Here is a 19182-nt window from a genome sequence, read left to right on the forward strand (position 1 = left end):
GCTAGGGTTAGATATCCGGGTAGGGTTCCGATTGGATCTAGGGTTAGGGTTATGTTGAGGGCTAGTGTTAGAGATCCCGGCAGGGTTACGATTTGACCTAGGGTGAGGGATATGTTGAGGGCTAGGATTACAGATCCGTTTAGGGTTCCGATTGGACATAGGGTTAGGATTATGTTGAGGGCTAGGGTTAGAGATCCGGTTAGGGTTCCGATTGGACCTAGGGTTAGGGATATGTTGAGGGCTAGGGTTAGAGATCAGGTTAGGGTTCCGATTGGACCTAGGGTTAAGGTTATGTTGAGGGCTAGGGTTAGAGATCCGGTTAGGGTTCCGATTGGACCTAGGGTTAGGGTTATGTTGAGGGCTAGGGTTAGAGATCCGGTTAGGGTTCCGATTGGACCTAGGGTTAGGGTTATGTTGAGGGCTAGGGTTAGAGATCCAGTTAGGGTTCCGATTGGACATAGGGTGAGGGTTATGTTGAGGGCTAGTGTTAGAGATCCTGTTAGGGTTCCCTTTGGACCTAGGGTTAGGGTTAGGTTAAGGGCTAGTGTTATAGATCCAGTTAGGGTTACGATTGGACTTAGGGTTAGGGTTATGTTGAGGGCTAGGGTTAGAAATCCGGTTAGGGTTCCGATTTGACCTAAGGTGAGGGTTTTGTTGAGGGCTAGGCTTAGAGATCCGGTTAGGGTTCCCTTTGGACCTAGGGTTAGGGTTAGGTTGAGGGCTAGTGTTAGAGATCCAGTTAGGGTTACGATGGGTCCTAGGGTTAGGGTTATTTTGAGGGATAGGTTTAGAGATCCTTTTAGGGTTACGATTGGACCTAGGGTTAGGGTTATGTTGAGGAATAGGGTTAGAGATCCGGTTATGGTTACGATTGGACCTAGGGTTAGGATTATGTTGAAGGCTAGGGTTAGAGATCCGGTTAGGGTTCCGAATGGACCTAGGGTTAGGGTTATGTTGCGGGCTAGGGTTAGAGATCCGGTTAGGGTTCCGATTGGACCTAGGGTTAGGGTTTTGTTGAGGGCTAGGGTTAGAGATCAGGTTAATGTTCCGATTGGACCTAGGGTTAGGGTTATGTTGAGGGCTACGGTTAGAGATCCGGTTAGGGTTCCGATTGGAGCTAGAGTTAGGGTTATATTGAGAGCTAGGGATAGAGATCCGGTTAGGGTTACGATTGGACCTAGGGTTAGGGTTATGTTGAGGGCTAGGGTTAGAGATCCGGTTAGGGTTCCAATTGGACCTAGGGTTAGGGTTATGTTGAGGGCTAAGGTTAGAGATCCGGTTAGGGTTCCGATTGGACATAGGGGTAGGGTTATGTTGAGGGATAGGGTTATAGATACTTTTAGGGTTACGACTGGACCTAGGGTTAGGATTACGTTGAGGAATAGGGTTAGAGATCCTGTTAGGGTTCCGATTGGACCTAGGGTTAGGGTTATGTGTAGGGCTAGGGTTAGATATCCGGGTAGGGTTCGGATTGGATCTAGGGTTAGGGTTATGTTGAGGGCTAGTGTTAGAGATCCCGGCAGGGTTACGATTTGACCTAGGGTGAGGGATATGTTGAGGGCTAGGATTACAGATCCGTTTAGGGTTCCGATTGGACATAGGGTTAGGATTATGTTGAGGGCTAGGGTTAGAGATCCGGTTAGGGTTCCGATTGGACCTAGGGTTAGGGATATGTTGAGGGCTAGGGTTAGAGATCAGGTTAGGGTTCCGATTGGACCTAGGGTTAAGGTTATGTTGAGGGCTAGGGTTAGAAATCCGGTTAGGGTTCCGATTGGGCCTAGGGTTAGGGTTATGTTGAGTGCTAGGGTTAGAGATCCGGTTATGTTTCCGATTGGACCTAGGGTTACGGTTATTTTAAGGGCTAGGGTTAGAGATCAGGTTAGGGTTACGATTGGACCTAGGGTTAGGTTTACGTTGAGGGCTAGGGTTAGAGCTCCGGGTATGGTTCTGATTGGATCTAGGGTTAGGGTTATGTTGAGGGCTAGTGTTAGAGATCCCGTTAGGGTTACGATTGGACCTAGGGTTAGGGATATGTTGAGGGATAGGGTTAGAGATCCGTTTAGGGTTACGATTGGACGTAGGGTTAGGGTTATGTTGAGGGCTAGGGTTAGAGATCCGGTTACGGTACCGATTGGACTTAGGGTTAGGGTTATGTAGAGGGCTAGTGTTAGAGATCCAGTTAGGGTTCCGATTGGAGCTAGGGTTAGGGTTATATTGAGAGCTAGGGATAGAGATCCGGTTAGGGTTCCGATTGGACCTAGGGTTAGGGTTATGTTGAGGGCTAGGGTTAGAGATCCGGTTAGCGTTACTATTGCACCTAGGGTTAGGGTCATGTTGAGGGATAGGGTTAGAGATACTTTTAGGGTTACGATTGGACCTAGGGTTAGGGTTATGTTGAGGGCTAAGGTTAGAGATACGGTTAGGGTTCCGATTGGACCTACGGTTAGGGTTATCTTGAGGGCTAGGCTTAGAGATCCGGTTAGGGTTCCAATTGGACCTAGGGTTAGGGTTATGTTGAGGGCTAGGGTTAGAGATCCGGTTACGGTTCCAATTGGACCTAGGGTTAGGGTTATGTTGAGGGCTAGGGTTAGAGACCCGGTTAGGGTTCCGATTGGACCTAGGGTTAGGGTTATGTTGAGGGATACGGTTAGAGATACTTTTAGGGTACGATTGGACCTAGGGTTAGGGTTATGTTGACGGCTAGGGTTAGAGATCCGAATAGGGTTCCAGTTGGAGCTAGGGTTAGGGTTATGTGTAGGGCTAGTGTTAGAGATCCGGTTAGGGTTAAGATTGGACCTAGGGTGAGGGATATGTTGAGGGATAGGTTAAGAGATTCGGTTAGGGTTACGATTGGACCTAGGGTTAGGGTTACGTTGAGGACTAGGGTTAGAGATCCGGTTAGGGTTCCAATTGGACCTAGGGTAGGGTTAGGTGTAGGGCTAGGGTTCGAGATCCGGGTATGGTTCTGATTGGATCTAGGGTTAGGGTTATGTTGAGGGCTAGTGTTAGAGGTCCCGTTAGGGTTACGATTGGACCTAGGGTTAGGGATATGTTGAGGGATAGGGTTAGAGATCCGTTTAGGGTTACGATTGGACGTAGGGTTAGGTTTATGTTGAGGGCTAGGGTTAGAGATCGGGTTATGGTTACGATTGGACATAGGGTTAGGGTTATGTTGGAGTCTAGGGTTAGAGATCCCGTTAGGTTTCCCATTGGACCTAGGGTTAGGGTTATGTTGAGGGCTAGGGTTAAAGATCAGGTTAGGGTTCCGATTGGACCTACGGTTAGGGTTATGTTGAGGGCTAGGGTTAGAGATCCGGTTAGGGTTCCGATTAGACCTAGGGTTAGGGTTTTGTTGAGGGCTAGGGTTAGAGATCCGGTTAGGGTTACGATTGGACCTAGGGTTAGGGTTATGTTGAGGGCTAGGGTTAGAGATTCGCTTACGGTTCCGATTTGACCTAGGGTTAGGGTTATCTAGAGGGCTAGTGTTAGAGATCCCGTTAGGGTTACGATTCGACCTAGGGTTAGGGTTATGTTGAGGGCTATGGATAGAGATCCGGTTAGGGTTCAGATTGAACCTAGGGTTAGGGTTATGTTGAGGGCTAGGGTTAGAGATCCGGTTAGCGTTACTATTGCACCTAGGGTTAGGGTCATGTTGAGGGATAGGGTTAGAGATACTTTTAGGGTTACGATTGGACCTAGGGTTAGGGTTATGTTGACGGCTAGAGGTAGAGATCTGGATAGGGTTCCAATTGGACCTAGGGTTATGCTTATGTGTAGGGCTAGGGTTAGAGATCTGGGTAGGGTTCCGATTGGACCTAGGGCTAGGGGTATGTTGAGGGCTATTGTTAGAGATCCGGTTAGGGTTTCGATTGGACCTCGGGTTAGGGATATGTTGAGGGATAGGAGTAGAGATCGGTTTAGGGTTACGATTGGACCTAGGGTTAGGGTTATGTTGAGGGTTAGGGTTAGAGATCCGGTTAGGGTTCTGATTGGACCTAGGTTTAGGGTTATGTTGAGAGCGAGGGTTAGAGTTCCGGTTAGGGTTCCGATTGGACCTAGGGTTAGGGTTATGTTAAGGGCTAGGGTTACAGATCCGGTTAGGTTTCCGATTGGACCTAGGGTTAGGGTTATGTTGAGGGCTAGGGTTAGAGATCAGGTTATGGTTACGATTGGACCTAGCATTAGGGTTATGTTGAGGGCTAGGGTTAGAGATCCGGTTAGGGTTACGATTGGACCTAGGGTTAGGGTTATGTTGAGGGCTAGGGATAGAGATCCAGTTAGCGTTACTATTTCACCTAGGGTTAGGGTCATGTTGAGGGATAGGGTTAGAGATACTTTTAGGGTTACGATTGGACCTAGGGTTAGGGTTACGTGAAGGGCTAGGGTAAGAGATCCGGTTAGGGATCCGATTGGACCTAGGGTTAGGGTTATGTTGAGGACTCGGTTTAGAGATCCGGTTAGGGTTGCGATTGCACCTAGCGTTAGGGTTATGTTGAGGGCTGTGGTTAGAGAGACGGTTAGGGTTACGATTGGACCTAGGGTTAAGGTCATGTTGAGGGCTAGGGTTAGATAGACGGTTAGGGTTACGATTCGACCTAGGCTTAGGCTTATGTTGAGGGCTAAGGTTAGAGAACCGGTTAGGGTTAAGATTGGACCTAGGGTAAGGGTTATGTTGAGGGCTAGGTTTAGGATTCCGGTTAGGGTTGCTATTGGACCTAGCGTTAGGGTTACGTTGAGGGTAGGGTTAGAGAGACTGTTAGGGTTACGATTGGACCTAGGGTTAGGGTGACGTTGAGGGCTAGGGTTAGACAGTCGGTTAGGGTTGCTATTGGACCTAGGGTTAGCGTCATGTTGAGGGCTATGGTTAGAGATCCGGTTAGGGTTACGATTGGACCTAGGGTTAGGGTTATGATGAGGGCTAGGGTTAGAGATCCGGTTACTGTTACGATTGGACCTAGGGTTAGGGTTAAGTTGAGGGCTAGGTTTAGAGATCCGGTTATGGTATGATTTGACCTATTGTTAGGGTTATGTTGCGGGCTAGGGTTAGAGAGACTGTTAGGGTTGTGATTGGACCTAGGGTTAGGGTTATGTTGAGGGCTAGGGTTAGAGACACGGTTAGGGTTACAATTGGAGTTAGGGTTAGGATTATGTTGAGGGCTAGGGTAAGAGATCCGGTTAGGGTTGCGAGTGGACCTAGGGTTAGTGTTACGTTGAGGTCTAGGGTTTGAGATCCTGTTAGTGTTACGATTGGACCTAGGGTTAGGATTATGTTGAGGGCTAGGGTTAGAGATCCGGTAAGGATTACGATTGGACCTAAGGTTAGGGTTATGTTGAGGGCTAGGGTTAGAGATCTGGTTACTGTTACCATTGGACCTAGGATTAGGGTTATGTTGAGGGCTAGGTTTAGATCCGGTTAGGTTATGATTTGACCTAGGGTTAGTGTTATGTTGAGGGCTAAGGTTAGAGAGACGGTTAGGGTTACAATTGGACCTAGGGTTAGGGTTATGTTGAGGGATAGGGTTAGAGATACTTTTAGGGTTACGACTGGACCTAGGGTTAGGATTACGTTGAGGACCAAGGTTAGAGATCCTGTTAGGGTTCCGATTGGACCTAGGGTTAGGTTTATGTGTAGGGCTAGGGTTAGAGATACGGGAAGGGTTCCCATTGAACCTAGGGTTAGAGTTATGTTGAGGGCTAGGGTGAGAGATCCGGTTAGGGTTCCGATTGGACCTAGGGTTAGTGTTACGTTGAGGTCTAGGGTTAGAGATCCTGTTAGTGTTACGATTGGACCTAGGGTTAGGGTCATGTTGAGCGCTAGGGTTAGAGATCCTGTTAGGATTACGATTTGACCTAGGGTTAGGGTTATGTTGAGGGCTAGGGTTAGAGATCCGGTTAGGATTACGATTGGACCTAAGGTTAGGGTTATGTTGAGGGCTAGGTTTAGAGATCTGGTTACTGTTACCATTGGACCTAGGGTTAGGGTTATGTTGAGGTCTAGGGTTAGACATCCGGTTAGGGTTCCGATTGGACCTAGGGTTAGGGTAATGTTGAGGGCTAGGGTTTGAGATCCGGTTATGGTTACGATTGGACCTAGGGTTAGGGTTATGTTGAGGGCTAAGGTTAGAGATCCGGTTAGGGATCCGATTGGACCTAGGGTTAGGATTTTGTTGAGGGCTAGGGTTAGAGATCCGGTTAGGGTTCCGATTGGACCTAGGGTTAGGGTTTTGTTGAGGGCTAGGGTGAGAGATCCGGTTAGGGTTGCGATTGGACCTAGGGTTAGGGTTATGTTGAGGGCTAGGGTTAGAGATCCGGTTAGGGTTCCAATTGGACCTAGGGTTAGGGTTATGTTGAGGGCTAAGGTTAGAGATCCGGTTAGGGTTCCGATTGGACATAGGGGTAGGGTTATGTTGAGGGATAGGGTTATAGATACTTTTAGGGTTACGACTGGACCTAGGGTTAGGATTACGTTGAGGACTAGGGTTAGAGATCCTGTTAGGGTTCCGATTGGACCTAGGGTTAGGGTTATGTGTAGGGCTAGGGTTAGATATCCGGGTAGGGTTCCGATTGGATCTAGGGTTAGGGTTATGTTGAGAGCTAGTGTTAGAGATCCCGGCAGGGTTACGATTTGACCTAGGGTGAGGGATATGTTGAGGGCTAGGATTAGAGATCCGTTTAGGGTTCCGATTGGACATAGGGTTAGGATTATGTTGAGGGCTAGGGTTAGAGATCCGGTTAGGGTTCCGATTGGACCTAGGGTTAGGGATATGTTGAGGGCTAGGGTTAGAGATCCGGTTAGGGTTCTGATTGGACCTAGGGTTAGGGTTATGTTGATGGATAGGGTTAGAGATACTTTTAGGGTTACATTTGGACCTAGTGTTAGGGTTATGTTGATGGCTAGGGATAGAGTTCCGGATAGGGTTCCAATTGGACCTAGGGTTAGGCTTATGTGTACGGCTAGGGTTAGAGATCCGGGTAGGCTTCCGATTGGACCCAGGGTTAGGATAATGTTCTGGGCTAGGGTTAGATATCCGGTTAGGGTTCCGATTGGACCTAGGTTTAGGGTTATGTTGAGAGCGAGGGTTAGAGTTCCGGTTAGGGTTCCGTTTGGACCTAGGGTTAGGGTTATGTTAAGGGCTAGGTTTAGAGAACCGGTTAGGGTTACGATTGGACCTAGGGTTAGGGTTATGTTGAGGGCTAGGGTTAGAGATCCTGTTAGGGTTCCGATTGGACCTAGGGTTAGGGTTATGTTGACGGCTAGGGTTAGAGATCCGAATAGGGTTCCAGTTGGAGCTAGGGTTAGGGTTATGTGTAGGGCTAGTGTTAGAGATCCGGTTAGGGTTAAGATTGGACCTAGGGTTAGGGATATGTTGAGGGATAGGTTAAGAGATCCGGTTAGGGTTACGATTGGACCTAGGGTTAGGGTTACGTTGAGGACTAGGGTTAGAGATCCGGTTAGGGTTCCAATTGGACCTAGGGTAGGGTTAGGTGTAGGGCTAGGGTTAGAGATCCGGTTATGGTTCTGATTGGATCTAGGGTTAGGGTTATGTTGAGGGCTAGTGTTAGAGATCCCGTTAGGGTTACGATTGGACCTAGGGTTAGGGATATGTTGAGGGATAGGGTTAGAGATCCGTTTAGGGTTACGATTGGACGTAGGGTTAGGTTTATGTTGAGGGCTAGGGTTAGAGATCGGGTTATGGTTACGATTGGACATAGGGTTAGGGTTATGTTGGAGTCTAGGGTTAGAGATCCCGTTAGGTTTCCCATTGGACCTAGGGTTAGGGTTATGTTGAGGGCTAGGGTTAAAGATCAGGTTAGGGTTCCGCTTGGACCTACGGTTAGGGTTATGTTGAGGGCTAGGGTTAGAGATCCGGTTAGGGTTCCGATTAGACCTAGGGTTAGGGTTTTGTTGAGGGCTAGGCTTAGAGATCCGGTTAGGGTTACGATTGGACCTAGGGTTAGGGTTATGTTGAGGGCTAGGGTTAGAGATTCGCTTACGGTTCCGATTTGACCTAGGGTTAGGGTTATGTAGAGGGCTAGTGTTAGAGATCCCGTTAGGGTTACGATTCGACCTAGGGTTAGGGTTATGTTGAGGGCTATGGATAGAGATCCGGTTAGGGTTCAGATTGAACCTAGCGTTAGGGTTATGTTGAGGGCTAGGGTTAGAGATCCGGTTACGGTTCCGATTGGACCTAGGGTTAGGGTTATGTAGAGGGCTAGTGTTAGAGATCCAGTTAGTGTTCCGATTGGACCTAGGGTTAGGGTTATGTTGAGAGCTAGGGATAGAGATCCGGTTAGGGTTCCGATTGGACCTAGGGTTAGGGTTATGTTGAGGGCTAGGGTTAGAGATCCGGTTAGCGTTACTATTGCACCTAGGGTTAGGGTCACGTTGAGGGATAGGGTTAGAGATACTTTTAGGGTTACGATTGGACCTAGGGTTAGGGGTATGTTGACGGCTAGAGGTAGAGATCTGGATAGGGTTGCAATTGGGCCTAGGGTTATGCTTATGTGTAGGGCTAGGGTTAGAGATCCGGGTAGGGTTCCGATTGGACCTAGGGCTAGGGGTATGTTGAGGGCTAGTGTTAGAGATCCGGTTAGGGTTTCGATTGGACCTAGGGTTAGGGTTATGTTGAGGGTTAGGGTTACAGATCCGGTTAGGGTTCCGATTGGACCTAGGTTTAGGGTTATGTTGAGAGCGAGGGTTAGAGTTCCGTTTAGGGTTCTGATTGGACCTAGGGTTAGGGTTATGTTAAGGGCTAGGTTACAGATCCGGTTAGGTTTCCGATTGGACCTAGGGTTAGGGTTATGTTGAGGGCTAGGGTTAGAGATCAGGTTATGGTTACGATTGGACCTAGCCTTAGGGTTATGTTGAGGGCTAGGGTTAGAGATCCGGTTAGGGTTACGATTGGACCTAGGGTTAGGGTTATGTTGAGGGCTAGGGATAGAGATCCAGTTAGCGTTACTATTTCACCTAGGGTTAGGGTCATGTTGAGGGATAGGGTTAGAGATACTTTTAGGGTTACGATTGGACCTAGGGTTAGGGTTACGTGGAGGGCTAGGGTAAGAGATCCGGTTAGGGATCCGATTGGACCTAGGGTTAGGGTTATGTTGAGGACTCGGTTTAGAGATCCGGTTAGGGTTGCGATTGCACCTAGCGTTAGGGTTATGTTGAGGGCTGGGGTTAGAGAGACGGTTAGTGTTCCGATTGGACCTAGGCTGAGGGTTATGTTGAGGGCTAGGGTTAGAGATCCGGTTAGGGTTCCCATTGGACATAGGGATAGGGTTAGGTTGAGGGCTAGTGTTAGAGATCCTGTTAGGGTTACCATTGGACCTAGGGTTAGGGTTATGTTGAGGGATAGGGTTAGAGATACTTTTAGGGTTACGACTGGACCTAGGGTTAGGATTACGTTGAGGACCAAGGTTAGAGATCCTGTTAGGGTTCCGATTGGACCTAGGGTTAGGGTTATGTGTAGGGCTAGGGTTAGAGATACGGGAAGGGTTCCGATTGAACCTAGGGTTAGAGTTATGTTGAGGGCTAGGGTGAGAGATCCGGTTAGGGTTCCGATTGGACCTAGGGTTAGTGTTACGTTGAGGTCTAGGGTTAGAGATCCTGTTAGTGTTACGATTGGACCTAAGGTTAGGGTCATGTTGAGCGCTAGGGTTAGAGATCCTGTTAGGATTACGATTGGACCTAAGGTTAGGGTTATGTTGAGGGCTAGGGTTAGAGATCTGGTTACTGTTACCATTGGACCTAGGGTTAGGGTTATGTTGAGGTCTAGGGTTAGACATCCGTTTAGGGTTCCGATTGGACCTAGGGTTAGTGTAATGTTGAGGGCTAGGGTTTGAGATCCGGTTATGGTTACGATTGGACCTAGGGTTAGGGTTATGTTGAGGGCTAAGGTTAGAGATCCGGTTAGGGATCCGATTGGACCTAGGGTTAGGATTTTGTTGAGGGCTAGGGTTAGAGATCCGGTTAGGGTTCCGATTGGACCTAGGGTTAGGGTTATGTTGAGGGCTAGGGTGAGAGATCCGGTTAGGGTTACGATTGGACCTAGGGTTAGGGTTATGTTGAGGGCTAGGTTTAGAGATACGGTTAGGGTTCCAATTGGACCTAGGGTTAGGGTTATGTTGAGGGCTAAGGTTAGAGATCCGGTTAGGGTTCCGATTGGACATAGGGGTAGGGTTATGTTGAGGGATAGGGTTATAGATACTTTTAGGGTTACGACTGGACCTAGGGTTAGGATTACGTTGAGGACTAGGGTTAGAGATCCTGTTAGGGTTCCGATTGGACCTAGGGTTAGGGTTATGTGTAGGGCTAGGGTTAGATATCCGGGTAGGTTTCCGATTGGATCTAGGGTTAGGGTTATGTTGAGGGCTAGTGTTAGAGATCCCGGCAGGGTTACGATTTGACCTAGGGTGAGGGATATGTTGAGGGCTAGGATTAGAGATCCGTTTAGGGTTCCGATTGGACATAGGGTTAGGATTATGTTGAGGGCTAGGGTTAGAGATCCGGTTAGGGTTCCGATTGGACCTAGGGTTAGGGATATGTTGAGGGCTAGGGTTAGAGATCCGGTTAGGGTTCTGATTGGACCTAGGGTTAGGGTTATGTTGAGGGATAGGGTTAGAGATACTTTTAGGGTTACATTTGGACCTAGTGTTAGGGTTATGTTGATGGCTAGGGATAGAGTTCCGGATAGGGTTCCAATTGGACCTAGGGTTAGGCTTATGTGTACGGCTAGGGTTATGATCCGGGTAGGCTTCCGATTGGACCCAGGGTTAGGATAATGTTCTGGGCTAGGGTTAGATATCCGGTTAGGGTTCCGATTGGACCTAGGTTTAGGGTTATGTTGATAGCGAGGGTTAGAGTTCCGGTTAGGGTTCCGATTGGACCTAGGGTTAGGGTTATGTTAAGGGCTAGGTTTAGAGATCCGGTTAGGGTTACGATTGGACCTAGGGTTAGGGTTATGTTGAGGGCCAGGGTTAGAGATCCGGTTAGGGTTCCGATTGGACCTAGGGTTAGGGTTATGTTGAGGGATACGGTTAGAGATACTTTTAGGGTACGATTGGACCTAGGGTTAGGGTTATGTTGACGGCTAGGGTTAGAGATCCGAATAGGGTTCCAGTTGGAGCTAGGGTTAGGGTTATGTGTAGGGCTAGTGTTAGAGATCCGGTTAGGGTTAAGATTGGACCTAGGGTTAGGGATATGTTGAGGGATAGGTTAAGAGATCCGGTTAGGGTTACGATTGGACCTAGGGTTAGGGTTACGTTGAGGACTAGGGTTAGAGATCCGGTTAGGGTTCCAATTGGACCTAGGGTAGGGTTAGGTATAGGGCTAGGGTTAGAGATCCGGGTATGGTTCTGATTGGATCTAGGGTTAGGGTTATGTTGAGGGCTAGTGTTAGAGATCCCGTTAGGGTTACGATTGGACCTAGGGTTAGGGATATGTTGAGGGATAGGGTTAGAGATCCGTTTAGGGTTACGATTGGACGTAGGGTTAGGTTTATGTTGAGGGCTAGGGTTAGAGATCGGGTTATGGTTACGATTCGACATAGGGTTAGGGTTATGTTTGAGTCTAGGGTTAGAGATCCCGTTAGGTTTCCCATTGGACCTAGGGTTAGGGTTATGTTGAGCTCTGGGGTTAAAGATCAGGTTAGGGTTCCGATTGGACCTACGGTTAGGGTTATGTTGAGGGCTAGGGTTAGAGATCCGGTTAGGGTTCCGATTAGACCTAGGGTTAGGGTTTTGTTGAGGGCTAGGGTTAGAGATCCGGTTAGGGTTACGTTTGGACCTAGGGTTAATGTTATGTTGAGGGCTAGGGTTAGAGATTCGCTTACGGTTCCGATTTGACCTAGGGTTAGGGTTATGTAGAGGGCTAGTGTTAGAGATCCCGTTAGGGTTACGATTCGACCTAGGGTTAGGGTTATGTTGAGGGCTATGGATAGAGATCCGGTTAGGGTTCAGATTGAACCTAGGGTTAGGCTTATGTTGAGGGCTAGGGTTAGAGATCCGGTTAGGGTTCCGATTGGACCTAGGGTTAGGGTTATGTAGAGGGCTAGTGTTAGAGATCCAGTTAGGGTTCCGATTGGACCTAGGGTTAGGGTTATGTTGAGAGCTAGGGATAGAGATCCGGTTAGGGTTCCGATTGGACCTAGGGTTAGGGTTATGTTGAGGGCTAGGGTTAGAGATCCGGTTAGCGTTACTATTGCACCTAGGGTTAGGGTCATGTTGAGGGATAGGGTTAGAGATACTTTTAGGGTTACGATTGGACCTAGGGTTAGGGGTATGTTGACGGCTAGAGGTAGAGATCTGGATAGGGTTGCAATTGGGCCTAGGGTTATGCTTATGTGTAGGGCTAGGGTTAGAGATCCGGGTAGGGTTCCGATTGGACCTAGGGCTAGGGGTATGTTGAGGGCTAGTGTTAGAGATCCGGTTAGGGTTTCGATTGGACCTAGGGTTAGGGATATGTTGAGGGATAGGAGTAGAGATCGGTTTAGGGTTACGATTGGACCTAGGGTTAGGGTTATGTTGAGGGTTAGGGTTACAGATCCGGTTAGGGTTCTGATTGGACCTAGGTTTAGGGTTATGTTGAGAGCGAGGGTTAGAGTTCCGGTTAGGGTTCCGATTGGACCTAGGGTTAGGGTTATGTTAAGGGCTAGGTTACAGATCCGGTTAGGTTTCCGATTGGACCTAGGGTTAGGGTTATGTTGAGGGCTAGGGTTAGAGATCAGGATATGGTTACGATTGGACCTAGCCTTAGGGTTATGTTGAGGGCTAGGGTTAGAGATCCGGTTAGGGTTACGATTGGACCTAGGGTTAGGGTTATGTTGAGGGCTAGGGATAGAGATCCAGTTAGCGTTACTATTTCACCTAGGGTTAGGGTCATGTTGAGGGATAGGGTTAGAGATACTTTTAGGGTTACGATTGGACCTAGGGTTAGGGTTACGTGGAGGGCTAGGGTAAGAGATCCGGTTAGGGATCCGATTGGGCCTAGGGTTAGGGTTATGTTGAGGACTCGGTTTAGAGATCCGGTTATGGTTGCGATTGCACCTAGCGTTAGGGTTATGTTGAGGGCTGGGGTTAGAGAGACGGTTAGTGTTACGATTGGACCTAGGGTTAAGGTCATGTTGAGGGCTAGGGTTAGATAGACGGTTAGGGTTACGATTCGACCTAGGCTTAGGCTTATGTTGAGGGCTAAGGTTACAGATCCGGTTAGGGTTAAGATTGGACCTAGGGTAAGGGTTATGTTGAGGGCTAGGTTTAGGATTCCGGTTAAGGTTGCTATTGGACCTAGCGTTAGGGTTACGTTGAGGGTAGGGTTAGAGAGACTGTTAGGGTTACGATTGGACCTAGGGTTAGGGTGACGTTGAGGGCTAGGGTTAGACAGTCGGTTAGGGTTGCTTTGGACCTAGGGTTAGCGTCATGTTGAGGGCTATGGTTAGAGATCCGGTTAGGGTTATGATTGGACCTAGGGTTAGGGTTATGATGAGGGCTAGGGTTAGAGATCCGGTTAATGTTACGATTGGACCTAGGGTTAGGGTTAAGTTGAGGGCTAGGTTTAGAGATCCGGTTATGGTATGATTTGACCTATTGTTAGCGTTATGTGCGGGCTAGGGTTAGAGAGACTGTTAGGGTTGTGATTGGACCTAGGGTTAGGGTTATGTTGAGGGCTAGGGTTAGAGACACGGTTAGGGTTACAATTGGAGTTAGGGTTAGGATTATGTTGAGGGCTAGGGTAAGAGATCCGGTTAGGGTTGCGAGTGGACCTAGGGTTAGTGTTACGTTGAGGTCTAGGGTTAGAGATCCTGTTAGTGTTACGATTGGACCTAGGGTTAGGGTTATGTTGAGGGCTAGGGTTAGAGATCCGGTAAGGATTACGATTGGACCTAAGGTTAGGGTTATGTTGAGGGCTAGGGTTAGAGATCTGGTTACTGTTACCATTGGACCTAGGGTTAGGGTTATGTTGAGGGCTAGGGTTAGACATCCGGTTAGGGTTCCGATTGGACCTAGGGTTAGGGTAATGTTGAGGGCTAGGGTTTGAGATCCGCTTATGGTTACGATTGGACCTAGGGTTAGGGTTATGTTGAGGGCTAGGGTGAGAGATCCGGTTAGGGTTACGATTGGACCTAGGGTTAGGGGTATGTTGAGGGCTAGGGTGAGAGATCCGGTTAGGGTTATGATTGGACCTAGGGTTAGGGTTATGTTGAGGGCTAGGGTTAGAGATCCGGTTAGGGTTCCAATTGGACCTAGGGTTAGGGTTATGTTGAGGGCTAAGCTTAGAGATCCGGTTAGGGTTCCGATTGGACCTAGGGTTAGGGATATGTTGAGGGCTAGAGTTAGAGATCCGGTTAGGCTTCTGATTGGACCTAGGGTTAGGGTTATGTTGAGGGATAGGGTTAGAGATACTTTTAGGGTTACATTTGGACCTAGTGTTAGGGTTATGTTGATGGCTAGGGATAGAGTTCCGGATAGGGTTCCAATTGGACCTAGGGTTAGGCTTATGTGTACGGCTAGGGTTAGAGATCCGGCAAGGCTTCCGATTGGACCCAGGGTTAGGATAATGTTCTGGGCTAGGATTAGATATCCGGTTAGGGTTCCGATTGGACCTAGGTTTAGGGTTATGTTGAGAGCGAGGGTTAGAGTTCCGGTTAGGGTTCCGATTGGACCTAGGGTTAGGGTTATGTTGAGGACTAGGGTTAGAGTTCCGGTTAGGGTTCCGATTGGACCTAGGGTTAGGGTTATGTTAAGGGCTAGGTTTAGAGATCCGGTTAGGGTTACGATTGGACCTAGGGTTAGGGTTATGTTGAGGGCTAGGGTTAGAGATCCGGTTAGGGATACGATAGGACCTAGGGTTAGGGTTATGTTGAGGGCTAGGGTTAGAGATCCGGTTAGGGTTCCGATTGGACCTAGGTTTAGGGTTATGTTGAGGACTAGGGTTAGAGATCCGGTTAGGGTTCCGATTGGACCTAGGATTAGGGTAATGTTGAGGGCTAGGGTTAGAGATCCGGTTATGGTTCCGATTGGACCTAGCGTTAGGGTTATTTTGAGGGCTAGGGTCAGAGATCAGGTTAGAGTTCCGATTGGACCTAGGGTTAGGGTTATGTTGAGGGCTAGTGTTAGAGATCCGGTTAGGGTTCCGATTGGACCTAGACTGAGGATTATGTTGAGGGTAGGCTTAGAGATCCGGTTAGGGTTCCCATTGGACCTAGGGTTAGGGTTAGGTTGAGGGCTAGTGTTAGAGATCCTGTTAGGGTTACGATTGGACCTAGGGTTAGGGTTATGTTGACGGCTATGGGTAGAGATCCGGATAGGGTTCCAATTGGACATAGGGTTAGGCTTATGTGTAGGGCTAGGGTTAGAGATCCGGTTAGGGTTACGATTGGACCTAGGGTTAGGGATATGTTGAGGGATAGGGTTAGGGATCCCTTTAGGGTTCCGATTGGACCTAGGGTTAGGGTTATGTTGAGGGCTAGGGTTAGAGATACGGTTAGGGTTCCGATTGGACCTAGGGTTAGTGGTATGTTAAGGGCTAGTGTTAGAGATCCGGTTAGGGTTACGATTGGACCTAGGGTTAGGGTTATGTTGAGGGCTAGGGTTAGAGATCCGGTTAGGGTTCCGATTGTACCTAGGGTTAGGGTTATTTTAAGGGCTAGGGTTAGAGATCCGGTTAGGCTTACGATTGGACCTAGGGTTAGGATCATGTTCCGGGCTAGGGTTAGACATCCGGTTAGGGTTCCGATTGGACCTAGGTTTAGGGTTATGTTGAGAGCGAGGGTTAGAGTTCCGGTTAGGGTTCCGATTGGCCCTAGGGTTAGGGTTATGTTGAGGGAGAGGGTTAGAGATCCCATTATGTTTACGATTGGACCTAGGGTTAGGGTTATGTTGAGGGCTAGGGTTAGAGATCCGGTTAGGGTTCCGAATGGACCTAGGGTTAGGTTTATGTTGAGGGCTAGGGTTAGCGATCAGGTTAGTGGTACAATTGGACCTAGGGTTAGGGTTATGTTGAGGGCTAGGGTTAGCGATCAGGTTAGTGGTACAATTGGACCTAGGGTTAGGGTTCCGTTGAGGGCTAGGGTTAGAGATCCGGTTAGGGTTCCGATTGGACCTAGGGTTAGGGTTATGTAGAGGGCTAGGATTAGAGATCCGGTTAGTGTTACGATTGGACCTAGGGTTAGGGTTACGTTGAGGGCTAGGGTTAGAGATCCGGTTAGGGTTCCGAATGGACCTAGGGTTAGGGTTATGTTGAGGGCTAGGTATAGAGATCCAGTTAGGGTTCCGATTGGACCTAGGGTTAGGGTTATGTTGAGGGCTAGGATTAGCGATCCGGTTAGTGTTATGATTGGACCTAGGGTTAGGGTTACGTTGAGGGCTAGGGTTAGAGATCCGGTTAGGGTTCCGATTGGACCTAGGGTTAGGGTTATGTAGAGGGGTAGTGTTAGAGATCCCGTTAGGGTTACGATTGGACCTAGGGTTAGGGTTATGTTGATGGCTAGGTTTAGAGATCCAGTTAGGGTTCCGATTGGACCTCGCGTTAGGGTTATGTTGAGGGCTAGGGTTACAGATCAGGTTAGGGTTCCGATTGGACCTAGGGTTAGGGTTATATTGAGGGCTAGGGTTAGAGATCCAGTTAGGGTTCCGATTGGACATAGGGTGAGGGTTATGTTGAGGGCTAGGGTTAGAGATCCGGTTAGGGTTCCCTTTGGACCTAGGGTTAGCGTTAGGTTAAGGGCTAGTGTTATAGATCCAGTTAGGGTTCCAATTGGACCTAGGGTTAGGGTTATGTTGAGGGCTAGGCTTAGAGATCCGGTTAGGGTTCCGATTGGACCTAGGGTTAGTGTTATGTTGAGGGATAGGGTTAGAGATCCGGTTAGGGTTCCGATTTGACCTAAGGTGAGGGTTTTGTTGAGGGCTAGGCTTAGAGATCCGGTTAGGGTTCCCTTTGGTCCTAGGGTTAGGGTTAGGTTGAGGGCTAGTGTTAGAGATCCAGTTAGGGTTACGATGGGACCTAGGGTTAGGGTTATTTTGAGGGATAGGTTTAGAGATCCTTTTAGGGTTACGATTGGACCTAGGGTTAGGGTTATGTTGAGGGCTAGTCTTAGAGATCCGGTTATGGTTACGATTGGACCTAGGGTTAGGGTTATGTTGTAGGCTAGGGTTAGAGATCCGGTTAGGGTTCCGATTGGACCTAGGGTTAGGGTTTTGTTGAGGGCTAGGGTTAGAGATCAGGTTAGGGTTCCGATTGGACCTAGGGTTAGGGTTATGTTTAGGGCTAGGGTTAGAGATCCGGTTAGGGTTCCGATTGGACCTAGGGTTAGGGTTATGTTGAGGGCTAGGGTTAGAGATCCGGTTAGGGTTCCGATTGGACCTAGGGTTAGGGTTATGTTGAGAGCTAGGGTTAGAGATCCGGTTAGGGTTCCGTTTGGACCTAGACTGAGGGTTATGTTGAGGGCTAGGCTTAGAGATCCGGTTAGGGTTCCCATTGGACCTAGGGTTAGTGTTAGGTTGAGGGCTAGTGTTAGAGATCCTGTTAGGGTTACGATTGGACCTAGGGTTAGGGTTATGTTGACGGCTATGGGTAGAGATCCGGATAGGGTTCCAATTGGACCTAGGGTTAGGCTTATGTGTAGGACTAGGGTTAGAGATCCGGTTAGGGTTACGATTGGACCTAGGGTTAGGGATATATTGAGGGATAGGGTTAGGGATCCGTTTAGGGTTACGATTGGACCTAGGGTTAGGGTTATGTTGAGGGCTAGGGTTAGAGATACGGTTAGGGTTCCGATTGGACCTAGGGTTAGTGGTATGTTAAGGGGTAGTGTTAGAGATCCGGTTAGGGTTACGATTGGAACTAGGGTTAGGGTTATGTTGAGGGCTAGGGTTAGAGATCCGGTTAGGGTTCCGATTGTACCTAGGGTTAGGGTTATTTTTAGGGCTAGGGTTAGAGTTCTGGTTAGGCTTACGATTGGACCTAGGGTTAGGGTTATGTTGAGGGCTAGGGTTAGAGATCCGGTTAGGGTTCCGATTGGACCTAGGGTTAGGGTTATGTTGAGGGCTAGGGTTAGAGATCCGGTTAGGGTTCCGATTGGACCTAGGGTTAGGGTTATGTTGAGGGCTAGGATTAGAGATCCGGTTAGGGTTCCGATTGGACCCAGGGTTAGGGTTATGTTGAGGGCTAGGGTTAGAGATCCGGTTAGGGTTCCGAATGGACCTAGGGTTACGTTTATGTTGAGGGCTAGGGTTAGATATCCTGTTAGGGTTCCGATTGGACCTAGGGTTAGGGTTATGTTGAGGGCTAGGGTTAGCGATCCGGTTAGTGGTACGATGGGACCTAGGGTTAGGGTTCCGTTGAGGGCTAGGGTTAGAGATCCGGTTAGGGTTCCGATTGGACCTAGGGTTAGGGTTATGTAGAGGGCTAGGATTAGAGATCCGGTTAGTGTTACGATTGGACCTAGGGTTAGGGTTACGTTGAGGGCTAGGGTTAGAGATCCGGTTAGGGTTCCGAATGGACCTAGGGTTAGGGTTATGTTGAGGGCTAGGTATAGAGATCCAGTTAGGGTTCCGATTGGACCTAGGGTTAGGGTTATGTTGAGGGCGAGGGTTAGCGATCCGGTTAGTGTTATGATTGGACCTAGGGTTAGGGTTATGTTGAGGGCTAGGGTTAGAGATCCGGTTAGGGTTCCGATTGGACCTAGGGTTAGGGTTATGTTGAGGGCTAGGGTTAGAGATCCGGTTAGGGTTCCGATTGGACCTAGGGTTAGGGTTATGTTGAGGGCTAGGGTTAGAGATCCAGTTAGGGTTCCGATTGGACATAGGGTGAGGGTTATGTTGAGGGCTAGGGTTAGAGATCCTGTTAGGGTTCCCTTTGGACCTAGGGTTAGGGTTAGGTTAAGGGCTAGTGTTATAGATCCAGTTAGGGTTACGATTGGACTTAGGGTTAGGGTTATGTTGAGGGCTAGGGTTAGAGATCCGGTTAGGGTTCCGATTGGACCTAGGGTTAGGGTTATGTTGAGGGCTAGGTTTAGAGATCCAGTTAGGGTTCCGATTGGACCTAGGGTGAGGGTTATGTTGAGGGCTAGGGTTAGAGATCTGGTTAGGGTTCCCTTTGGACCTAGGGTTAGGGTTAGGTTAAGGGCTAGTGTTATAGATCCAGTTAGGGTTACGATTGGACCTAGGGTTAGGGTTATGTTGAGG

This window comes from Miniopterus natalensis, chromosome 8 (assembly GCF_054644295.1).
Source record: "Miniopterus natalensis isolate mMinNat1 chromosome 8, mMinNat1.hap1, whole genome shotgun sequence".
NCBI classification, from domain to species: domain Eukaryota; kingdom Metazoa; phylum Chordata; class Mammalia; order Chiroptera; family Miniopteridae; genus Miniopterus; species Miniopterus natalensis.